At 45.5% G+C, this 18,152-nt stretch overlaps 1 non-coding gene across 1 annotated transcript; it reads right to left on the bottom strand.

Moving 5' to 3' along the window:
• Window positions 1-12,727: 12,727 nt before the first annotated feature.
• On the bottom strand, window positions 12,728-12,800 carry trnav-cac (transfer RNA valine (anticodon CAC)). The gene has a single exon. It is a non-coding gene; the product is annotated as a tRNA-Val (tRNA).
• Between the last annotated feature and the right edge of the window lie 5,352 nt (window positions 12,801-18,152).

The raw sequence follows: 18,152 nt of genomic DNA, 5'->3' as shown, positions 1-18,152 counted from the left end.
ATTAGATGTTCCAAGATATTCACAGTCCTGGTTAAAACACCCTAGAGCAGATTTTCAGTTCTGTGTACACTACCTAGGGACTCCTCCAGAACCCAGTATAAAACAGTAAACATTATCTCCTGCTGTGGAAGGACAACCTGTGTTGGTCTGAGCATGAACACAGAGTAGATTTACCTTGATGATAATCTAACCCCTGAAGACAAACAACCGGAACAAGTTAAGCAAGTACAAAAAAAAACATGTTATGGCACAGAAAGGGGCCCATCAAATCCAAGCTGGCTCTCTGTAGCAGAATCCATTATTCTCGTTCTCCAGCTGTTCCCAAAACCCTGAAAGTTTATTTCTCTCATATCTGATATAATTGTATTCATTAATCATGGATCACCTCTACTTGCACCACCATAATAGGCAGCATGTTCTGCATATTTCCAGCCAGTGGAACACTTGCTCATCTCCCACTTTCTCAAAACGTTATACCTAATCTTAAATTTTGAGCCATCACCTATCAAGTGCAATTTATTTTATTGTCTGCTCTATCTAGATGTGTTATAATCATATCCATTTTATTCTATCATGATTTTTTCAACTTGATTTCTTCAAAGAAAATAGCATTTTTTTCCAAATCAATCCAGTGACTGCATTTTCTTCATCAGTGCACCACACCAATATGTCTGTACTCCACACCCTGAAGATCAGGAATCTGTTGACCTGAATTGGACACAATGATTGACTGTGACCTAACTAGTCAATGAAATTGTTTAATGAAACCCAGGATCCCATATGTTTTGATCAAAACACTTTGATTATGTCCTCTCTCCTTTAAAGAATTGTACACCTTGCCCCCCTTCCCTCAGTCTCTACTCTTTGTGTCTGTGCCATGCAAATATATATTTCTTTTCTACATTGCTTCTCTCAAAATGTATCAACTCACTGTATGTTCTAAAAAAAACATTAACTCTCGCTCCACACATTGTGCCCCTTGGAAAACAGAACATTACAGCACCGGAATAATTGGCCCATCATGTCTGTGCAGACCATGATGCCGTTCCAAACTAATTCCACCTGCCTGCACATGATCCATATCCCTGCCTACCCCTTGCCTGCTTATGTGCCTGCCCAAATGCCTCTTAAGCATTGTGATTGTTTCTGCTTTTATCACCTCCCAGGAGAGTACATTCTACTCAACTATCACCTTTTGTATTAAAACTTGCCTGACATAACTCTCTTGAAACTTTCACATGCTGTTGGAAATGCTCAGCAGGTCTTGCAGCATCTGAGAAAATAAAAATCCATTAATGTTTCGGGTCCTTCATCAGAAACGTGAACTCTGATTTCTCTTCACAGGTGCTTCCAGACTTGTCGAACATTTCCAGAAACTTTTGTTTTTGTTTCTGATCAACCGCATCTTCCGTTCTTTCGGTTTTTATTTTCTTTAAATTTCCCCATCCCCTGAAATCTATGTCCTCTAGAATTTGTCATTTCTACCGTGGAAAAAGATTCAGATTATAGAACATAGAACAATAAAGCGCAGAACAGGCCCTTCAGCCCTCAAAGTTGCATCGACCTGTGGAATTTTCTCAACTCGTCCCCCTACACTATCCCAAAATCATCTGTGAGCTTATCTAAGGATTAATTAAAACTCCCTAATGGAGCTGAGTTGACCACCTGAGCTGGTAGGGCATTCCACACACTTACCACTCTCTCTGTAAAGAATTTGCCTCTGACATCTGTCTTAAATCTATCACCCCTCAATTTATAGTTGTTCTCTCTCGTACAAGCTGTCGTCCTCATCCTAGGAAAAAGGCTTTCCCTGTCTACCCTATCTAATCCTCTGACTATCTTGTATGTCTCTATTAAATCCTCCCTTAGCCGCCTTCTTTCCAATGAGAAAAGACCCAGGTTTCTCAGCTTTTCTCATAAGACCTTCCCTCCAGACCAGGCACCATCCTGATAAATCTCCTCTGCACCTTTTCCAATGCTTCCACATCGTATTTGTAACGGGGCGACCACAGCTGTAAACAATATTTCAACTGTGGCCGCACCATCATTTTGTAGCGTTGCAGTATGATATTGTGGTTCCAGAACTCAATCCCTCTCCCAATGAAACCTAACACACCGTATGCCCCCTTAACAGCACTATCCACCTGGGTGGCAACTTTCAAGGATCTATGGACACGGACTCCAAGATCCCTCTGCACATCCACACTACCAAAATCTTTCCATTGACCCAGTATTCTGCCTTCCTGTTATTCTTCCCAAAGTGCATCACCTCACATTTAGGTGCATTGAACTCCACTTGCACCTCTCGCCAGAAGTGAGAGAAATCAGACATGATATAAAGATCCAACAGAGTCACTAAATACATTTGGCCATAAAGGGACATGATTATCTTGTATGTCAGTGAGCAAAGGTTTCAAACAACATTGTGTGTGGTCAAGCCCCAACACAGACACACACACACACACACACATACACACACACACACACACACACATACACACACACACATACACACACACACACATACACACATACACACACACACACACACACACACACAGACACACACACACACACACACACACTCACACACACACACACATACACACACACACATAAGTGTATGAGTGTTCCAGTGAACTGACTGCAGAAATTATTTAACATTATCCAGTTCACAATCTAAAAACACTCACAGACAGAGAAGCCATAAATATGTTGTGTTTATGGGAAAGGATTCACCAGATCATCCAACTTGGAGATATGCGAGGAGATCAGCACCATGGAAATATCTGGATTGTCAGAAGGATTGAAAATTCACAGACCTACTGGAGACTCATTGACACAGACATTCTGTGCAAAGAGATTTATTTTGTCATCCAGCTTCATGTCACACCAGTGGCTTTACACTGACAAGAGAGCTTTCCCCTGACTGTGGGGGAAAAAAACTTTAAGATCTGTAAATGTCTTAAATTCAATGGTCTTTATTTAACATCACCCTATTCACATGGGGGAGAAGTCGTTCAGCTGTTCCATGTGTGGGAAGGTATTCACTTGGGGATCCAGCAGTGCCTTGCTCTTTCTTCCTTGATAAGAGACTCAAGCATTTTCCCCACGGCAGATGTTGCACTAACTGATCTATACTACCCCATCTTTTGTCTACCTTCCTTTTTAAACAGCGGCGCCAATGTTTTCCAATCTGCTGGAACTGCCCCAGAGTCCAGCAAATTGGGAAAATTACTGACGGTGCAACTGTTCTATCCCCCGCTGTCTCTTTTAGCACGCTGGGATGCATTCCACCAGGACAGAAGACTTGTCTATCATTAGCTCCATGGGCTTGCCCAACACTAGCGTTCCGTAATAATATTTGTTTCCAGGTCCTCACCAACTCCATCTCTTTGTCAATCTCTGGCATGTTATTAGCGCCCTCCACTGTGAAGACCGATACAAAATACCTGTTCAGTGCCTCCGCCATTTCATCACACCCCATAACTAAATGTCCCTCCTCATCCCCTGAAGGACCAACATTTACCTTAGCCACTCTTTTTCATTTAAAGTTTTCATAGAAACTTCTGCTATCTGTCTTTAAATTATGTGGTACATCTTTTCTCTCCTGTTCTTTCCTACGGTTCTTTCTCACTCTTTTTGTGACTTTCTTCTGATCTTTAACGCTTTCCCAATCTTCCAGTTTCATGCTGTTTTTGACCACTTTGTGTGCCTCATCTTTCAATGTGAGAGATGGGAAGGGAGAGTGGGGAGGGGAGGGGAGGGAGAGGTGAGGAGGGAGGGGGAGAAGAGAGGGTGGAGGAAGGGGAGGTGCGGGGATAATTGGATTGGGGAAAGAGGCATGGCAGAGGAAAGAAGGGGTGGAGAGAGGGCTGTAGGAGAGAGGGGGTAGGAGAGAGCTGGGAACGGTGGGCGAGAGTAGGAGGAGAGATGGGAGGAGAGGGAACAGGAGGACAGGGGGTGAGGAGCAAGGAGTGGATGGCGTAAAGGGGAGTAGAGTGGTGGAGGGTGTATGGGAAGGGGATTGTAGGAGAGAAGGAGAGGAATGAAGGAGAGGAGTAGAGGTGGGGAGAACGTGGAAGGTGGAGGACGGGAGGAGACAGCGAATGAAGTGGGGGGACGAGTGATGGGGAAGAAGGGAAGGAGAGGGGTTAGGAGAGAGGAGGAAGTGAGGACGTAGGGGGCGTTTGGGGTGTGAGGCGAGGGGAGTTTGGGGTGGAGTAGGAGATAGGTGGTGGGAGGTAGACGAGAGAGGGACATGAGGATTGGGGAGGAAAGAGGTGAAGATGAGGAGGAGGGGAGGACAGTGGGAGGTGAAGGGGAGGAGAGGCGGAAGTGGGGGAAGGAGGGGGAAGGTGAACAGGGAAATGGAGCAGAGACAGGGAGGAGAGCCAGGGAGGAGGGGGCAGGAGAGATGGGAGAGTAGAAGGGAGGACAGGTGGGAGGAGAGGATACAAGGGGGTAGGGAAGGAGTTCAGGAGAAGGGGTGAATAAGAGGGGGATGGGAGAGGGGAAGAAGTGAGTGTGGAGAAGAGGGGAACGAGAGGGCAGGGAAGCGGGAGAGGAGGGGAGGTGAAGAAAGGAGAGGTGGAAGAAGAGAAGGGGTGAGGAGAGGGAATGAGGAGAGAGGGGAGAGTGGAGAGGTGAGGGGGAGAGGGGAGAAAGAGGAGAAGGGGAGGTGAAGGGGAGGAGAGAGAAGAGAGGGGGACAGGAGAGAGGAGAGACGGGAGGGGGAGATGAGACAGCGGTGAGGAGAGAGGGGAAAGGGGAAGAAGAAAGGGGAGAGGAGACAGTGATGAGGAGTGAGAGGAGAGAGTAGTGAGGAATGAGAGGAGAGGGGAGAGGAGAGAGGGAAGAGGAGAAAGAAGAGAAGGAGGAGGAGGAGAGTGGGACAAGAGAGGGGAGTGGGAGAGGGGAGATGGGAGAGGGAGAGCATGGGGGAGGAGAGGGGGATGAGGAAGATGGGGAGGAGAGAGAGGAGAGAGGGAGAGGAGAGAGAGGGAGAGGAGAGAGAATGGGAGGAGAGGTGGATGGAGCGGGGAAGGAGAGAGGGGGGAGGTTAGGGGGTGTACGAAGAGGGGGAGGAGAGAGAGATGTAGGAGAGTGAGGGGCGAGGAGAGAGGGGAATGAGAGGGGGAAGAGAGAGGGGGAGGGGAGAGAGTGGGAGGAGAGAGGGGAAGGACAGAGAGTGGGAGGAGAGAGAGGGGAGGAGAGAGGGCGCAGAAAATAGGGGTGAAAGAGAGAGAGGGAGAGGAGAGAGAGGTGGAGGAAAGAGGGGCAGGGAGAATGAGGCAGACAGCAGCAGGGGCAAAGGAGGGTTTCAGAGGGGGGAGGAGGAGAGTGGGTGAGGTGTGGGGGCGAGGAGGAGGAGAGCGGGGGGATGTTAGCGGGGAGAGAAGAGGTGAGGGGGAGTAGGTGGTGGCATGGAAAGAGGGAATAGACAGCAGGAGGCGTGGGAACAGAAGGAGGTGGCGAGAAGAATTCGGGAGGACAGAGTGGTTGAAGGTGGGGAGGAGGAGATTGGGTGAAAGACAGAAGTGCAGATGGGTAGGACAGTGAAAGTGGGGGCGGAAAACGAGGAGGGAATCGTGAAGACAGGTGAGGGCAGGGTGGCAGAGGAGAGGGGAGTAGGATACTGGGGGAAAGAGAGGGGTGGAAAGATGGTTAGGAGAGTAACCCACATAGACCTTGCTCTGTCTGAACAGTTCACCTTACCCTTTGGGCAACTCCACTATGGCCAGTCCACCCAGACCTGCACACCATTGGACCGAGTGAGGAAACCCATGCAGACACTGGGGAGAATGTACACACTCTACACAGACGGTTGCCTTGGGCAGGATTTGAACTGGGTCCCTGGCAGTGTGAGGCAGCAGTGGTAACCACTGAGCCACCGTGCGACCGTAATGAGAGAGAGAGAGAGAGAGAGAGATGAAGTGAGAGTGGGGGAAGAGAGAGTTGAGAGGGGGAGAGAAGAGTGAGGCAAGAGAGAGGGGAGAGCGAAAAGAGATGGGAGAGAGAAGAGAGAGTGGAGGAGAGAGAGGGAGAAGAGGGTAGGAGGAGAAGAGGGGTGAAGAAGAGGTGGAGAAGAGAGCAGAAGAATGAGAGTGTGAAAGAGAAAACGAGAGAGGAGAGAGAAGCGAAAGAGAGAGCGACAGTGAGAGAGATAGAAAAGGCAAAAAGGGAACAAGTGACCCCCAGCCCACACTCTGTCACACTCAGACAGAGCTGAAAATGTGTTGCTGGAAAATCGCAGCAGGTCAGGCAACATCCAAGGAACAGTAGATTCGACATTTCAGGCATAAGGCCCTTCTTCAGGAATGAGGAAAGTGTGTCCAGCAGGCTAAGATAAAAGGTAGGGAGGAAGGACTTGGAGAAGGGGCGTTGTAGATGCGCTAGGTAGAAGGAGGTCAAGGTGAGTGTGATGGGCCGGAGTGGGGTGGGGGTGGAGAGGTCAGGAAGAAGATTACAGGTTAGGAAGGCAGTGCTGAGTTCGAGGTCGGTTCCGTCGACAGGTGCTGAGGAAGGAGATGTGGCTGTGGTAGCAAGTCTGTTTGAGAATGTGGCTGAAGAGCTTCTGTGCAGAGGAGATGACCTGGGGTGTGCAGTGAGCGAGGGAGGGACTCCCTCTGCAATCTTCTTCGTGACCTCTCTGCCCTCACCCCACTCTGGCCTATTACCCTCACCTTGACCTCCTTCCATCTATCGCATCACCAATGCCCCTCCCACAAGTTCCTCCTCCCTACCTTTTATCTTAGCCTGCTGGACACACTTTCCTCATTCCTGAAGAAGGGCTTTATGCCTGAAATGTCGAATCTCCTGTTTCTTGGATGCTGCCTGACCTGCTGCGCTTTTCCAACAACACATTTTCAGCTCTGATCTCCAGCATCTGCAGTCCTCACTTTCTCCTCACAGACAGACAGAGGCAGTAACAGGTCAATACTCCCCCTGTCAGCCCGCATGGCTTGAGGATAATGGCTGACTGAGCAATGTTCAAATACTCCCAGAATCTATTACCCAAGCCCCATCTACTCCCCAACCTAGTTCATCCTGTCAGCTCCCAACTACCTCCAACTGGAACACACCTCCCCCAGGTATGGGATACACCAACAATCACCTAAGACTTTGGTACAGATCGTCAGGGAGGATATGATGGAGAAATTGTATGCAGTGATTGGTAATGACTGAGGATGCAACACTCAAATGCCAATTATTTCCAGTTTGTGATGAATCGATTGATCAAGTCAGATCTAGAGTCAATGTTTCTTTGGCGTTTCCTGTCTATGAATCTTCTTCAAATATTCAAAGAAGTTTAATAAAGGCAGTGTCTGTCCAGGTGAGAAATCAGAGAGACAAATAATTCCCTTTGTTTGATACTTTTGTGTATATATCCTTCCTTGAAATCCTTGGAGAAAGAAGCTTCAAAGATCCATCACTATTAGGGCAGAGAGAAAAGAATAATCAAAATAAAGTAAGAAATTGTCTCTAAACATTAACATTATTTCTCTCTCCCAAAAGGTGCCAGTCCTATTGGGTTCCTCCTGCACCCTCTCGATAATTTCAGAAACTCGCATTATCCCTCCTCCAGGTCGAGGGTGATCAGTATATTCACAACAGAGATCATCATACATTGTGAAGGATGGGAGGGTCCAGAGAGGGGATAGACTCATTCATTTACCAGTAAGATTAAGGAGTGATTTAGGATGCAATGGAGCAACTGGAGTTGAAGCGAGATGCAATAGAGCTTATTGGCTTATAATTGGTATAGATAAGGAAGATGAAAACAAGATGTTCACATTAGCTGGGGGAAATGGACGAAGAAATACAAAAAATAAGATTGTGGATAGATTGACAGGGAGGATTTGATGAAGTCGCTATATGGAAGAGATTCAATGTCCACTGTATCTTAATGGATCTCATTTGGACTGAACAGCCTGAAGTTCTGCATTTAATTTTCAGATTCTGTCAAGCCATGTGCTTGAATTATCCCAGTACCAGAGTCATAGTGATGTAGCTCAGGCAGTCATTTTGAACGATCTGGGTATCTTCTAATTCCCAGTTCCTTTCCCTCTGGGTGTTTGCAGACCCCTCAAGCTCTCTGACACTTTTGGTAATGAAAGCAGGAAAATTGGTGACAGACTCTGAAAACAGTGAGAGCTCCAGTTGTTCCACCGCCCTTCAGATCCCCGCTAACCTTCCTGCTTTAGGGAAATCGGCACGCCTGGTTGGTGACAGGCTGTATGACTCCAATGGTCAGCAGTGGGCTGAAAGATAAAGGTTGGTAGTTTGACACCATCCAGGTATGGAGCTTTGGTTGTTCCAGATCAGACTATGGGAATACTACCCTAGCTCCATTTAAACCGGAAAATCCATGGCAAGGTTGAATTGCAGCCCAAACCATTGATGATTCTGTTCCCTGGCTCCACATGGAGTAAGATAGGGACAAACACTGCTCTCTCCAGACCCCTGCTGTCAACAGACAGTGGCCACTGCAGCTCCCTGAACAGCCCTGGGACACAGCTTACAGAAACTCCCCCATCCCCACTCCCACCTCATGAATGGCGCTTCCCGTGTGAAAATCTTTACATTTAATATGGGAACGGTTGCAATCCAACCCCTGTCCCCAGATGAGAAGCTGCAGGATTTTGTGATGAGAACAGTGTTATGAAGTTGAAGACGTGCCCTCCACCTTCAAATGAGAGTGAATGCTGTTCGGAACTGAGCGCTGACAAATACCTGTGATGACCAGCTCGCAGTCTCAGCCTGTACTGGAAAATTGGAAAGATGTAACGGTTGGCTGTGGAACAAGTCAGTTTTGTTTGGTAATTAAGAAACAATTCCAATTTTACCAATCAATTTAAATTATGCCTCAGAATACTAAAATCCAATCGCTCTTGAATTTAGTGTTTAGAAACACTGCAGAACCGGGTGCTTCCACGATGTTACTCCCACTGACCATTCCCCATGAAACATGCCCAGGTTCTCAGTTGAGGATTTTTGCTGGGAACCTTTGCCCCTTGGCTTTGAACCAGGCCGCCTGCCCAAGGAAAGCAAATGTGGTACTGTTTTTAGTGGAAGGATCAGAGTCCAGGAACTCCACTGTGACACAGAATGGCCATCAGTGCTGTACACATCTGTGCATATTCAAAACCAGTTTGGCGAACACTGTGAAAATGTTTCACACAGAAATGAAATGGGATTGTATTCCGTTTCATCACTCGAGCATGTATGAGCGAGCAAATTCAAAGCCAGGTTTGCTGACGTGAACAGCAAGTTACAAATCTCTGCTCATGTCAGTCTGAAAGGCTGCCATCGGGAATAAGGCTATTCTTGCCCGATTTTGAAGCGGGGAGTTTTCGTGTATGAGGTGACTCTAACAGCCACTACACTACAGGAAATATCCCCGCGAGCAGCTGGTGTTCAGAGTCGGCCAGCACTAAAATTTACAGCGGCTCAACGCTTCATCTTTCTGTTTCCAGGAGCTGGTTATTCTCCAGCGTAATTGGCATCATTTAAAAAATAAGAAAATCACGTGAAATTGCTCACAAAATATAAACAAAGATGGTGTCAGGGATGCACAGTTTGGAATGTCGGGCGAGCCTGAACATGCTGGGACGTCTTACCCTTCATCGTCAGGCATGACCTTAAGGAAGGTTTGTCAACAGAAAAATTTGAGTTATTGATCTCTGCAATATGGGGCGAGTTAAAAACTGGAGAGCATAGGTTTAAGGTGAGACGGGTAAAATATAAAACGGAATGAGGCACCTATCCCACAGAGAAGGTTGTGCGTGTATGGAATCAGCGACCAGAGGAAGTGGAGGAGGCTCGTACACTCAGAAGATTTCAAAGGCAACCGGCTGAGCTTCTGGATAGGAAAGGTTTAGTGGGATAGGGGCCAGATGCTGGGAAATGGGAGTTTGTTTAAAATACATTTTAAGAGACATTGAAGCATGAATGCTGTTCTGGGGACAGTGCGAGGGCAATCAGCCATAAACAGCTCCCAGATCCTTCAGAGCAATTCCAAACTGCACTCCCAAAATGTATTGGAAACTTGGTGCACCGCCACCTCCCGAAAAGCTCCGAAATGAGGGAAAAGAAAGAACTGAACATGAACGGACAATGAAAAGTTAAGAGATTCCCAAACACAGTCTCGTTTAGATTAATTTGCCCATCCGATCAACAATGCGGCAGTGCCTGCTTCCTCCATCTCCAGGGCAGAAGGGAAGGAAATAAAAGAAATTTAAGACCATATGACATCACAATGTAGTGGAATTATTTTCCCATTCGCCAGAACACCAAATAATGAGAAGTAAAGTCACTGCAGGATTTTGTTTCACAACAGCGATGCAATACCAATCTCCGTTCTGTTTCAGTGAAAACAGTGAATAACACAACTTGGCCGGAACATGATGCAGCAGTAGAACCGCTTGAGAACGGGGACATTTCATGTGGGACGCAAACGTGATCATAACAGCATAAACACTGACAGGATAGAGAGTGTGCACTCTCCCAAATCAGAGGTACATTTCCAAAAGCAAAACCACATGGTTGTGTTGGAATTTAAACACAGCAGCATTTAACAGGCTGCAGTAAAACAAACAGCACACCCACAAAGGGCAGCGGTTGGATCTGAACTCGAGCCACCTGAGAGTTTGTAGTGAGAAAGCAGTTCCTTCGGTCACTTGGCCACGAAACCAGCCACAGCTGCAGTGTATTGTCTTACACCTTCCATGGTGCTCCTGTGAAACATTAGAAGCAAAGTCACAGGGAAACAGTTCTGTGATCCCTCTCCTGCTGGCACAGCTGCAGGGATATGACCAACTACAATATCAATCTCGCAACAAACATTCAATCCAGCCAAAAATCATTTGATAGCTGGAATCAAGCTTCTGAGATTTGCTAAAGCCACAAATGTAATGTCTGTATGAGAGACTGTATATTCGGATATGATTGGGCAAAGTAACCATGAGCTGCATGATATTGCTGGTATTTGGATTGTTGCTTTGGTAAATGATTTCGTCCTCTGCTCGAAACAGGACAACTTTCAGTTTTTGAGGATCTTAACAGAAGTCAAAAGGTGATTGCCCCACCCCACCCCAGAAGATGTCAAAGAGGTGCTAACTGCCCTTGAGTGCTCTTTGTTCTCGATGTGAAGAGCACTCTGCCAGAGTCACCTTCATGTCTCTGGTTGCTGAGTGAAACACAAAGAAGGAGCCCCTCAATCCAGACAAAAATCAATGGTAAGCTGAGTCTACCTACTCAGACTCTTTTCAGCTACAAATATTTCTGTGAGTGCGTGAGAGTATATGTTCGGTTACGATTTGGTCAAATCACCATGAGCTGCTTGACATTACTTCAATTTCGATTCTTGCTTTGCTGATGATTTCACCGATTGCTCGAAACAGGACAACTTTCACGTTTACACGGAACATGAAACACACCGGACTACAGGGAAAATGCACAAAGCTGAGCAGGCCGTGTTCCACATTATACCGTGCAGCATAGTTTCAGTCACTGTGTCTGTTTTGCAAAGAATGTTCTCCACCCTAAAACCGGAGGTAGCATTACAATCCGAGAACGACAGATCACCTTGTGAGGATGATATGACCTCGGGGCTGGTTCGAGATGCCACTTTCCTTGCCTTTTACCTTAACCGTGCAATTGGCTGCAGGGATATTCACACCTGGACATGAGCCACATCGATACCGACTGAGTTGGAAACCTGTGTGGGAATCGACGAGAAGCGACTCAATAAATCTTGCTAAATTCCATGGTGCTCATTAGAAATGCAGTTTCTGTTCACCTCAATTTAAAAGGCAGTTTCTGAACATAGTAACTGAAGTCAAAAGGTAATTATCTCACCCCACCCCCATTCCGGGAGAGGTGCTAACTGCACTTGATTGCTTTTTGTTCTCGATGTGAAGAGTTCTCACGCATGAGTCACCTTCACGTCTCTTGTTGCTGAGTGACTCACAAAGAAGGAGTTTCACCAGAGCTGCAACTGCCTCACTTTCCCACTCGCCCTGCCCGTTTACAGTTTCCTGCTCGTCAGTGATTTAAAGAAAACCAAAAGGATGCGATGTTATTCTGCAGCCTCTCTGTCAATTCCTCCGTTTCAGTTCCAACATGGCTTAGATCTCGGGGCTCACCTTAATACTAGCGACGCTATGAAAGCACAGGTCCAGAGGTTCCTCTGGGAGTGCAATTTCTTTCATTGCTGTTGCTGATTGAATGAGTCACTAACGTGCGAACTGATCCAAACCATGATTCAGCACCTCTGCTGCCTATTCTCGCACGTTGAATAACGACAGAGAGTTTCCAAATGAGGCCTTGCAGAGACGACTTTGGTTTACATTTGACAGACAGACTAGTTCAGGAATCAGTGGTGCGCTGATCAGTAGCACCAGCGCATCAGCTTCTTCCCTGTCTTTGAACCGGTCCGCCTGCGCAAGGAATGCAAATGCGGGACAGTTTTTCGTGGAAGGGATCAGAACGCGGTAACTACACTCTCAAACAGAATGACTTATGATCAGAACCAGGTTTTACAATGGTTCTGATCAGAACAAGCCTTTACAATGCTTTGCTCACTAATTAAATGGAAGTGCATCACATTTCACAAAGAGAGCAGATTTGTTCGAGCATTTTCGAAGGCAGATTTGCAGATGGGAGAGCAAGCAAGAAAGCTCCGTTCTTGTCCGTGTAAAAGGCTGCAATTGAAGAACAAAGCAGTTTCTGCCCAGCTTCGAACTGGGGACCTTTCGCGTGTGAGGCGAACGTGATGACCACTACACTACAGAAACGAGCTTCAGCCGAGCGCGTTGCGGCTCTGTGGCATCCAGCACTGAAAGTTGAAGCCATTCTACGTTTCACCTTTCTTTTTCCAATAGCTCGTTGTTATCCAGGGAAATTGACATCTTGAAAAAGTCAAAAAATATAGACTGAAATTAGTGACAAAATATAGACAAGGATGTCGTCAATGTTTGGACTGGAGTGTGAAGTGGAATAAGCTGGGACAACTTTCCCGGCAGCATAACGGCTGCGACATGGTTTTATGGAAGGGTTGTAAACTGAGTATTTACGTGTTTTACACAAGCTAGGGTGAGTTGGAACCTCGAGAGCATAGGTTTAAGGTGAGTGGTCTGAAATTGACAAAGGACCCCGACGCACATTTTCCACTCACAAGGTTGTGGGTGTATGGAATGAGCTACCAGAGGGAGTGGAGGAGGCTATTGCACTCAGAAAATTGCAATGGTAATCGGATGAGTTTCTGGATAGGATGGGTTTAGAGGGATTGAGGAGAAATGCTGTGGAACGGGACTTGTTTAATTTTGGTGATGTGGTGAGCATGGATGAGATACACCGAAGTCTCTGTTTCCACGCGGTGTACCCCAATAACCTTGCGTTGCTTACACCGGTTTTAAAGGATTACTTTTCAGCGGAGCTTGCCGTCGCAGTCTGTAGCACAATCATTTAGTCTGTTCGACTGCTCACGGGAAAGGTAGTATTGTGAAACACTGCAGAAACGAACGACTTCCTTACTTTTGCTCCGACTGACCATGCTTCGTGAAACTTTCCCAGATCCTCAGTTGAGGATTTTTGCTGCTGCAAGTTACCTCAGAACCCCTGTTAACTCGTAATGTATTGACCGAATCGCAAACAGAAAGCATTTAACACGGAACACAAACAAAACTGGCATACCTAATGCATGTTCAGACACAGCGAAGCATGAATGCTAAATGTGAGACAGTCCGAGGGCATGAGGCATAAAGTAATCTCACAACTAACAACAGGGCAATTCCAAACTACTCTTTCAAACATACTGCAGCCTTAGTGCACCACCACTTCCCAGACAATGCTGAAAAGAGAGAAAGAAAGAATATAATAAGTATGGGCCATAAAAAAGTGAATTTCACCAATCACAGTCTCGATTAGATTACCTTTCCCTTCCGGTGTCTCCAGGACGGAAATGCAGGAAATGGGAGAAATTCAATAACATATGCATTGGAAAGATTTTCCCATTCGCCAGAAAGCCAAATAACGATGAATCGACTCACCGCCGGACTTTGTTTCACAACAGCGATGAAATAACAGTCTCCATTCGGTTCCAGTAAAACCTCAACTTGCCTGGAACATAAACCAATCGCTGAGCTGCTTGCGATTTTCTGCAGGGGAGGCGAATAACAGCATGGCAGCTGAGAGACCTGACAATACTCGGCACCTGTCCACAGTTAATTCTCCGAGAACATCAATGCAGCGGGGATCGAAGCAGCATTCGAGCAGTGGAGTTGATCAGCTGAAATGGCAGTGGTGGGATTGGAACCTGGATCCAGCGCCTTAGACCGCTCGGCCACACTACCAGACAGCCTGAGCGTTCATTTTCTTGCATTTCGAATTGTGCTCCTGCATAACCACACATGCAAAGTCACATGAAAAGGGTTCCATGGTCCCTGTCCGACTCGCACAGCAGCTGGTATGTGCCCGGCTACAATGTCTATTTCGCAGCAGATAATGAAAGCCCATCAATCCAGACAAAAATCAATGGTAAGCTGTGTCTATCTTCTCAGACTCTTTTCAGCCAGAAATGTATCTTTGACTGCGTGAGAATATATGTTCGGTAATGATTTGGTCAAATCACCATGAGCTGCTTGACATTACTTCAATTTCGATTCTTGCTTTGCTGAATGATTTCACCGATTGCTCGAAACAGGACAACTTTCACGTTTACACGGAACACGAAACACACCGGACTACAGGGAAAATGCACAAAGCTGAGCAGGCCGTGTTCCACATCATACCGTGCAGCATAGTTTCAGTAACTGTTTCTATTCGAGAAGCCACTTTCCTTGCCTTTTACCTTAACCGTGCAATTTACTGCAGAGATGTTCACACCTGGACTTGAGCCACATGGATATCAACTGAGTTGGAAACCTGTGTGGGAATCGACAAGAAGCGACTCAATAAATTTTGCTAAACTCCATGGTGCTTTTTAGAAATGCAGTTTGTGTCCAAGTAAATCGAAAAGGCAGTTTCTGAACATAGCGACAGAAGTTACTGCTCACCCCACCCCCACTCCGGAAGTTGTGCTAACTGCACTTGGTTGCTTTTTGTTCTCGATGTGAAGATCTCTCACGAATGAGTTACCTGCATATCTCTTGTTGCTGAACGACTCACAAAGAAAGAATTTCACCAGAGCTGCAACTGCCTCACTTTCCCACTCGCTCTCCCCGTTTACATTTTCCTTCTCGTCAGTGATTTAAAGAAAACCAAAAGGATGCGATGTTATTCTTGCCAATGCAAGCAGATTGCCAAATCCTTGTTTTAAAATCTTGCTGCAACTGTTCTGATCTTAATGAAGGCACACATGGGATTCAGTGCAGTAATGATCCCCTAAACTGGAGAAGGAAATCCTTGCCTTCAAGAATACGTCCGGAATGTTCACTGATTCATCCCAGTGATGGCAGGACTGTCCTCTGGAAGCATATGAGTAAAATCATTCAATGTTCCATGGAGTTTCGAATGAGTGGTGAAGGGAAAGTCTCCATTCACAAATTAATCATTCAGTAGAATTCAATACAGGGACCCATGAAATGATGAACACATTGAAAAAGAACATGGACGTACGATACACAATAGCTAAGACAATTACTATGTGAAAAAACTTTGATTTCAGATCCACGGTGGCCTTTGGTGATGACATTTACTGTCCAGAACCAGTCTGCACTGGAATGACTGGAGCCACACTATGAAGTATTTGAACTTGAGTCGCCTTTAGAAATAGCTGAGGCTCACTCAGGGCACGGGGAGTTAGAGATGTTGGCCTTACAAAACTTTCAAACATTTCATGGAAGAATAAAGGGAGTGATAGATAATTTTCGATCCTACGGAGATGATGTTCATGAACTGGATAGATAATAATTTACCTGAGTGGAGTTTATACATAGTGACGTCATATTTAAAAAGCAAAGAGTTCATAGTGTGACTGTAAAATCTTCAGGTCACCCTCAGTGGGAGCATTGTGTGTAATCCTTGTCCTCATGCTCCACCAACAACATGTGAAGAGGTTAGAAAGGACACCGACGCTGTTTCCTGGATAGCAAGATATTAGAAAGCCAAGTGACGTTGTTTACTGAGACATAAAAATATCAGAAAGGATGCAAACGGGATGATGGAAAGAATGAGGGAGTTTATTCACGAGATCTGGAAATGCTGGAGCAGAAACACCCAAGTTTGAAGTCAACAAATGAGATTTTCACATAACGTGAGGTTTGAATGACTAAATCAGGGAAATCCCCTCTTTCGAGTGAATCAATAACTTTAGTTAGAGCTTCAAAACCATTAGTGAATGATTAAGAAAAGTTTGAATGAGAGTTTCTTCCAATCAATACAGTTAGTTAAATCGTGAACGACTTTCCAGAAATAAAACGTAGAAGCTGATTTCACAGTGTTTTAAAAGATACACGAACAAACATACAAGGAGGGAATTTACCATTGAGAGGAAGTCAGTGTGGTTGCGTAAGAATTTCGAATTTGGTTGACTTCAGCCACAAAGACATTTCATGAACACGTAGAACTGATTAAGATTGAGTAAAAAACGTTCATGGATTGGTAAGGTGTGGCGTGTTATTCATGGTGAAACTCTGTAAATGGAGCTGATGTCCTAAATTAACTGCAGACAGAAGTTATATCCTAATCAGTCGGAATTGAATCGTCACTTGGAGACGCAACACCTACTTTAAAGATTCGACCACATTCACATGATGTTATGTATATTTCGTACATTCTTTACTCCACCCAAGAAATGCACCAAGAAGATCTGTTATTTTGTATTGTTAACCCTCTGTACTTCTCTGCAGCATGCCATTGAAGATAAAATATGCTCAGGCCAAAATTCAATTCAATACAATATTCAAACGGTCCTATGTGATTTTTCCTTTTTGATTATTGCAATAACCTTTGCGACTTTGCAACAAAATGCATAACATAAAACCAGTTCAACATTTATTTTCGCGAAATTAAAGCAATGCACATGGGAAACGTTATCCACCTGCTGAACAATCACCTTTGGCTCTCTCTCCACACATGTCTCTTCACGTTTTAACTACTTGCAGTATGTTTGTTGATCAAGGAGTTATTATCCAATAAAGGTCATTTCTCAATCCACAAACACGGGTATTTTCCCATAAACTTGGCTTTGCTCAATATCACCTTCTATCCGTACCCCTCAAGACAATGAATAATTGAAGCTGCTCCATGTGAGGCTCAAACTTAAAACTTCAGCGCAGCACAGCCCACTATACTGGCACAGAGATACCATGCACTGTCACCTGCATCACAGGAGCAACACATTAATGCTTATCTCCAAGTTCCTGGTTGTACCTTAACGTTTGGGAAACCGAAGTTCTCTGATTCCATGGCTAGTAACGGGGATTTAACGATCATCTTCACCAGTGGTTCTGACTCCGAGTGAGGAAAATGGTGAGCTACTCATTGCAAAGATGGGTAGATTTTTGAAATATATAATTGCAACATTTGCCTTCACTAACCAATGAACATTTTATTTTGTTTTTCATCTGTAGAAATCTTAAAATCTTCATCTTTAACAGACTCAATGACAGATCTCCATTGTGTCTCTGGTATCAAATTCCAAAGTGTAAACCCCCTCTGAATTCTTCCACCACAGTCCGCTTTTTGGTAGTGTTCCTGTTGTGGGAAATGCACTTCCCCGTGTGTCAACTGCTGCTCCCAGCATTCTCTCTGGCACTGCACTAATTTTCCTTCTGACACTTGCTCACTGTGTTGCTGTGATCATACTTGGTGTTGCATGGCCCAGGAAAATGATACAGATCAAGGTTTTTGCATTGCTGAATTCAATTGTCTGTTTAGTCTTATTTAGGATTTTGAAAGTGTCTGTTCTATACAGAAGTGCTGGTCAAAAACATCTGAGCAGAAGAAAGGTGTTCTGAATAATGACATTGAGCACTATGCACTCTCCTCCAGTCTCGAAAACAATTCCTCACAGGCAATTTAATAGACAATAGACAATAGGTGCAGGAGTAGGCCATTCTGCCCTTCGAGCCGGCACTACCATTCATTGCGATCATGGCTGATCATCCTCAATCAGTATCCTGTTCCTGCCTTATCCCCATAACCCT

This window comes from Hemiscyllium ocellatum (genome assembly GCF_020745735.1).
Source record: "Hemiscyllium ocellatum isolate sHemOce1 chromosome 17 unlocalized genomic scaffold, sHemOce1.pat.X.cur. SUPER_17_unloc_1, whole genome shotgun sequence".
Lineage (NCBI taxonomy): Eukaryota > Metazoa > Chordata > Chondrichthyes > Orectolobiformes > Hemiscylliidae > Hemiscyllium > Hemiscyllium ocellatum.
The sequence above is the reverse complement of the archived record's forward strand: the minus strand, read 5'-3'. Positions and strand labels throughout refer to the sequence as shown.